The sequence below is a fragment of the Polypterus senegalus genome, chromosome 7, assembly GCF_016835505.1.
Source record: "Polypterus senegalus isolate Bchr_013 chromosome 7, ASM1683550v1, whole genome shotgun sequence".
NCBI lineage: Eukaryota > Metazoa > Chordata > Cladistia > Polypteriformes > Polypteridae > Polypterus > Polypterus senegalus.
Genome location: NC_053160.1, coordinates 114,677,854 through 114,684,850, shown reverse-complemented (window position 1 = coordinate 114,684,850; position 6,997 = coordinate 114,677,854). Strand labels below are relative to the sequence as shown.

Genomic DNA, 6,997 nt, shown 5'->3' with positions numbered 1-6,997 from the left:
CTCCAGCTACTGGTAGTCAACTTTACCCATATCACAGGTCCTAATTATCCCTCTGTAGCATGAACAGACTTAAAGAATAACAGCCATTGCAGAAAGAGGAGTTTTCCTGTCACAACTGGGAGAAGTTTTCCAAGATTGGTTTTACCTGTCTTTTATGCTCCCTTTCTCTCAGGCACAACCCTGCAAAATCAATGTCTTATCACGTATATACAGTATATTTATAGTATAGCAGAAACCATTTTTGGCCGTGTGACGGTAGCCCCACATGTGAAGCAGGTATTACTGAAACTGTTTCCATAGTGCAAGGTGATTTTGCTCTGAAATATAAATAATTAGATAGTACTCCATTTGTCCCAAGGTTTTTTTTACAGAACTTAGACTTAGATTTTGTTTCTCCCACACCTGGTGATGCATTGGGCGCCAAGAGATCGCTAACGAATTCGTCATCGGCAGCGGCTTCGTTCCGTGATATGTCTATAGCGCGTAGGTCTTCGTTGAAAGAACATCACCATGTTTGTTTTAGGTGGCCACGCTTTCGTATACCACGGGTGGGCGTTCAGCTCATAGCAATCTTTGGAAGGCGAAGTATAGGTTGCTGGAGGATGTGGCCAGCAAATCGAAATCGCCGTTCCGCTATAGTGCTCGCTAGAGGTTGGGTAGCTGTTCGTTGATGGATTTCGTCATTACTGACGTAGTCCTGGTAGGGGACCTTCAGTATTCACCGTAGACACTGTTGCTGAAAGACATTCAGGCATCTCGTGATCGCTGCAGATGACTTCCAAGTTGCACTTGCATATATTGCCATAGGGATGACGATTGTATTTAGCAGTCGTATCTTCGTTGGCAGTGTAATGGCGTTGGATTGCCATATTGGTCCCAGTTGTCTCATTACTGATGACACTTTCCTAATACAGCAGGCTACGTCGATGTCTGTCCCCCCGTCAGGCGCCATGGTGCTGCCGAGGTAGGTGAAGCGGTCGACTCCCTCAGGCTGTTGTTGGCCGATGGAGACCGGGATGTTTGCATGGGCATAGCCGATGCACATGACCTTGCTCTTTGCCTCATTAACGTTCAGTGAGATCACGGAGGAATTGTTGGGTGGGGCCAAGTAGAGTGATATCGTCTGCAAAGTCCAGATCTGCTATTCATCTCCCATTGCGACCCTGAAGGCCATGGTCGGCATGTCCAAGGGCATGCCGCATGACGAAGTCAAGTGGAAACAGGAATAGAAATGGCAAAATGATACAGCCTTGGCGCACGCCCGTGTCGATCCAGAAGGCCTCGGAGATGCTGTAGTACGTGTGTACGTAGCAGCTCGGCTCATGGTATATATTTCGTAAGATGTTAACGAACTTCCATAGTGTCTCTCGGTGAATACTGTTGAAGGCCATAGCAAAGTCGATAAAGTTTATAGACAGTTTTTCCTGCAATTCAGTACTTTGTTCGATGATTGTTCGTTGGACAAAGATTTGTTCAGAGCAGGATCTCCCGTTGCGGAACCCTGCTTGTTCCTTGCGGAGTAGATGGTCAACAGCTTAGCGTAGGCGTCGGAGCAGGATAGAGCATAGCACTTTACCTGGGATGGAAAAGGAGGGTAATTCCATGCCAGATGTTGCAGTCAGCGAGATTCCCTTTCTTTAGAATTTTTATGATGACTCCTTTTCTCCAGTCTTCTAGGATGGTCGCTGTTTCCCAGCACCTGTTAAGGAGAGATGTAAAATGGTCTATAAGTGGTTGTCCTGCGTGTTTTAACATTTCAGGAGTGATTTCTTCCATGCCGGGTGCACGACTTGGTTTCGGTGGGCGTGATCAGTCCAACTTCAACTGGAAGGTCATTTGCTGGTGTTAAGAAATCGTCTGCGAATGTTGATGTGGGTTCTGGTTGGTTCAGGAGCTCAGCAAAGTGCTCGACCCATCATTTTTTTTGTGCTTTGGTGGTTAGCAACAGGTGACCGTCCTTTGCTTTGATTGGTACACCTCTCCCGCTGTGCGCGCCACTCAGCTCTCGGACGATCCTCTGTAGTGTTTTAGTGTCGTTCCTCTCCGCTGCTTCTTGCGCCTCATGACCTTTCTTTTCGATCGCGCTTATCTTGGCGGCAGCTTCTTTTGACCATTCGATCGGCAGCTCGGTAGCGCTCCTCTGCCGCGGTGAGACCAGGTCCTGGGGGCTCCCGATCATGATACTGTTTCAAGTGGTGCCATGCATTGATTATGTCCCAGGTGTTATTTTTTATCCATCGTTCTCGGTATGTGCCTCGTCTTCGACCGATTATAGTTGTGGCACTTTCGATGACATTCTGGTGGAGTCACGTCCAATCATCCTCAATTGATTCTTCACCGTCTGTTTCTGTGGGTATTCCAAAGCGATTTCGGAGCTTGAGTTGGAACTTTTGGGCTACGGGCGTCTTTTTGAGCTTTGTAACATTGAAGGGTTTTGGTCGTTGAGGTTTAGGCGTCGATTGCATAAGTTTTATCCGGCATTTGATGACTAGTAGATTATGGTCAGAGCCGTCGCCCACTCCTCCCCGGCTTTTCACATCTAGCAAGGACGAGCACCATCTTTTGCTGATGCAGATGTAATCGATTTTGTTTTTGTATAGTCCTCCTGTAGACCGCCACGTCATCTTATGGATCCTTTTGTGCTGGAAAAAAGTATTTCTGATGCATAGATTGCTCATGGCGCAGAGTGAGTGCAGTTTCTCACCGTTGTCGTTTGTTTGAGTGCCTGATCCATGTGGACCCACTGTCGTCTCGAAGCCTGAACGGTCGCCGTTTAACTGAGCATTGAAATCGCCAATGACAAGGAGCAAATCGTGGCGTGGTGCGGTCGTCAGCTCATCTTGGAGCTGGTTATAGAACGCTTCCTTTGCTGCTTCGTCGGATTCCTCTGTTGGGGCATATATCTAGATGACTGTGACTTTCACCTGTCGGGATTGAAAGCGGGCGGTGATAATTCGATCGGAGACCGGTTTCCACTCTGTGAGCGCTGCTGTCGCCTATGGTGATAGTATGAGTCCAACGCCACGCGCATGTTCGGTGCTATGGCAAGAGTAGAGAAGAGTTTTTCCATTGTTAATTATACGTTCTGACCTCGCCCATCGTACCTCAGCAAGGCCTAAAATGTTCAGGTGGTAGTCATCGGAGCAACTGGGCGAGGTAGCCCGTTCGATAGAGCGATCGTACATTTCATGTTCTGATTCGTGTTAGTGTCTTAGCATTGAATAGAGAGCCGCGCATCGGGTTTTGGACGGCCACAGATGGGCTTTGTTCCAGCACCGTCACAGGGGATTGACCTCCGTTGCTGGTTAGTTGAATTTGTTGTGATTCTCTTGGCGTGTCAGTAGCGGGTTTTATTTTTATGTGGTCGGGGTGCTTGCCCGACGCCCAACCTTCCTCCTTTTCCATCCGGGCATGGGACCGGCAATGGCAGAGTTTTTTTACAGAAGCTCAGGAAAAATTATAACAAACAACAATAACAGCATCAACCCCTTCAATTACACATGAATTACAAAAACAAGAAAATTTGTGACCTAGATAAGGATTAGTGAGCATCAATGTGAGGCATTATAAGGGCATATTGCCATAGGCATCGTGTGGAATGGTTGTGTTGAATAATTTGTTGGGTGAATGGGCTTAATAAATAGGCTTGCTTAAATACTTCGCAGTTAAAAAGATTTATTGTAGTTTGTTTGTAGTTTGTTCTTGAAGTACCCTTGAGCAGACACCTGTGCCATTTATATGGAGTTAATGAACACTCATTATATATGTTCAATGAATTGATAACAAGATCTCTCAAGCATTCTGTTTCTTAAAACTGGAAATAAATGCCATTACCAATCATCTCGAATTATCTGTTCCCTGTACCATGACAAATATTGAGCCTCAAAAGTTTCTTTCAGAATTGCTGATTCTGATATCACAAGATTTGGCCATTCTAATATATATATTGTTTTTATGTTTGCCTTGATGAGGAAAATCAGTATGCACATTACCTCTACTTCTTCACCTACAGTGAATTGAGTCCTTTTCGCTCTAAAAACAGACATACAATAGACACTGGTCAGTAAGAATAAGTATAGAAAAAAAGAGTAGACTGATTAGGCCCATGCAGCTTCTTCCAATAGTTTATAGCTAACTTAACCTAACATCTCATTCAGTCATTGCTTAAATTTTCCAAGGCAAAAAATATCAATGATGTTTTTGATTGGATTTTATTGGCACCATCTCCCAGTCTTGAGTTCCTTCTCTGTGCTGGGGAAAATTCCAGAATTCTGCTTGACTTTGAGTTTAACCACCTTACCATTTGCTGCTTCCTGTTACTCACTGTCTTTGTAATGTGGTCATGCAGACCATGTGAAAGACGCCTTTGGTCCACAGCACAGAATATCACAGATGTCTTCTGATTACAGAACCTAATTTCACATTAGTCACAAAAGACACAGTCTCTCCTGGCATGCCTGAATCACTTGGTGAGCAAATCTCCCAGTCCTCTGTTTGGATGGCCTATTTTCATTATCTTACAGCTCTCTGTTGCATATTATGCAGAGTAAATGCAATGCAGGTGATATACACTTAATGCCATATTTTGTTGATAGTTTGTTTTAGGTGTTACTGCACATGCATGCTTTACTTGGCTGGTCAAAACCTTTACAGGTTTTATTTTTTTTACAGCTGATCATAATTTGATGTTGCATGAATTTTTAGAGTACAAATTAAAGTGTATAAGTGGTAGCTTTACCAATTTCAGTCAGCAACTTTCATTATTGAAATGAAAGGATGTGATAATAAAGACTTTACTTTTGTATTTTCTTATCTCAATTACAGTATTTTGAAATCACTAGATTATTGGCTTTTTAAAGAGTCTGCATTTTTAATGAAAAGGCAGATCTTTAAGATTACAATTTTCAAGACTGCTTTAGTCAGTTGCAATTTCCTGGATCACAATAAAGGTTAGAATTAGCAGCTTATAATAAAAACAGGCCACACCCAGGTCAGGCAGAACTTCAAGAATGTAATGAAGAAGAACTTCACTCTACTTTCCTGCTGACAAAACATACTACAAGGAAGTGAGCTTGGGCACTCATCTGGCACAAACCTTTTATCTCTTATACTGTTCTGAGATTTGTTTAATCCATTTCAACATAGGTCCTTTCAAGATGAATTACCCATTCCTATGCCATATATTCCATCAAAGAGATGGGTTAAGAACTGATTTCCAGTTTCCACGTTTTTCAAAAGAAACTTGTGGTTATTTTTATGAGGAATATTTTGGTGTAAACAATCCTGCTTCATTATGTAAAAGAAAAAACTCCTTAGAGTCTTATAGCGTGGCACAAAGGCAACATTTAAGCTTTCCTTTATATTTAATGTACGCACACAAACCGAGATGAACCCTTTGCACCTATTACACTGATGCCTGCTTCCTAACTATGGTCTTTAAATTTAATAATAAACATTATACTTAATACTGTTTGTTGTGAGTGATATCTCTTGGGCAAATGGCCACAATGAAACATATACAACTTTGGAAGAGCTTACAAAGTTGAGTCATATCCTTGCCGCACCTTCTGACACCCACACTGTAAATAGTTAACAGTAGATTATAAGAAAATAAAAAAGCATATATTCTGATATCATTCTATTGATTAATGAGATTAAACGATGCCAGGTAAATGTGCCCCTAGGTATTCATGAAATAATCTTAGATAGAAAAACAATCTTACATTCAAGCAATTCAGCATTAGCTTCCAGGCTAGCCCATACATTGGCATATTGTACTTTGATAAAGGAGTGTTTATAGAAGATTGAGTAATTCAGTTAAATGACTACAGCAGCATTTCACACGACTTGAATAATCCTTTTTTCTTGGCTTTTATTGAGAGGCAACAAAGCCAGCTTTGTCCACCAAAATTAAAATCGCCTTTTCAAAGAGATTTACTAAGTACTGCATATGCATGTCAATGTTTAATAAATAATTGATATAAATTTGGAAGGGAATCTAAGGCAATTTGGAAAACATAACATGTCCTTAGTTGTTCATAAAAAAATCAGATTGTCTGTAAACCTTGAAAAGGATAATGACACTGAAAAAACATATTGTATATACACTGTGTTAACAGAAAGTTACCATTTGTTATTTCATTTTTTTATAAAGCTTAGTAAAAAAGTAATATAATATTCTCAAACTCACTTAATGAAATTTAAGGTCATGTGTGGCTGAAGCCTCTACTGAGGGCATCAGATTCAAGGCAGTACCCTACCCTGAACTGAGCCCCAGTCCACCAGTGAGCCCATTTAATTAAGGCTATTTTGGAATAGTCAATTAAATTCAACATGCCGATTTTTAAGTTACACATTTTTATTTATCATAAGCAACATCATTATATAAACAGGTCTTAACAGAAACCTAGCAAAGAGTATAGGTTTAGCTGATTCCTGAATTCTGTTTTATAAAATGCAAATTCTTAAAATGTTCTAAAAAAGTTTAAAATGTTCTTTATTTTTATGTAAATGAGCTGCTTAGGCTCAAAAAATGTTAGATCCTACAATTACAGATATGTCATTATTATTATTGATTAATGAAAAGTATACTAAATGCATTACTTCCTAAAATTGCTATTTCCTAAGCTAAACAAAGTATTTTATTGTATGGAGCTGAAATAACATCCATCCATCCATCCATCCATTATCCACCGCTTATCCGAGGTCGGGTCGCGGGGGCAGCAGCCTAAGCAGGGAAGCCCAGACATCCCTCTTCCCGGCCATCTCCTCCAGCTCCTCTGGGAGGACCCCGAGGCGTTCCAGGGCCAGCCAGGAGATATAATCCCTCCAGCGTGTCCTGGGTCTGCCCTGTGGCCTTCTCCCAGTGGGGCTTGCTCGGAACACCCCCCCCCAGGGAGGCGTCCAGGGGGTATCCTAACCAGATGCCCAAACCACCTCAACTGACTCCTCTCAATGCAGAGGAGCAGCGACTCTACTCGATAACTGAACTCCTCAC

At 42.0% G+C, this 6,997-nt stretch overlaps 1 pseudogene; it reads right to left on the bottom strand.

Moving 5' to 3' along the window:
• Nucleotides 1–2,306: 2,306 nt before the first annotated feature.
• On the bottom strand, nt 2,307–3,405 carry LOC120532062 (annotated as a pseudogene).
• Between the last annotated feature and the right edge of the window lie 3,592 nt (nt 3,406–6,997).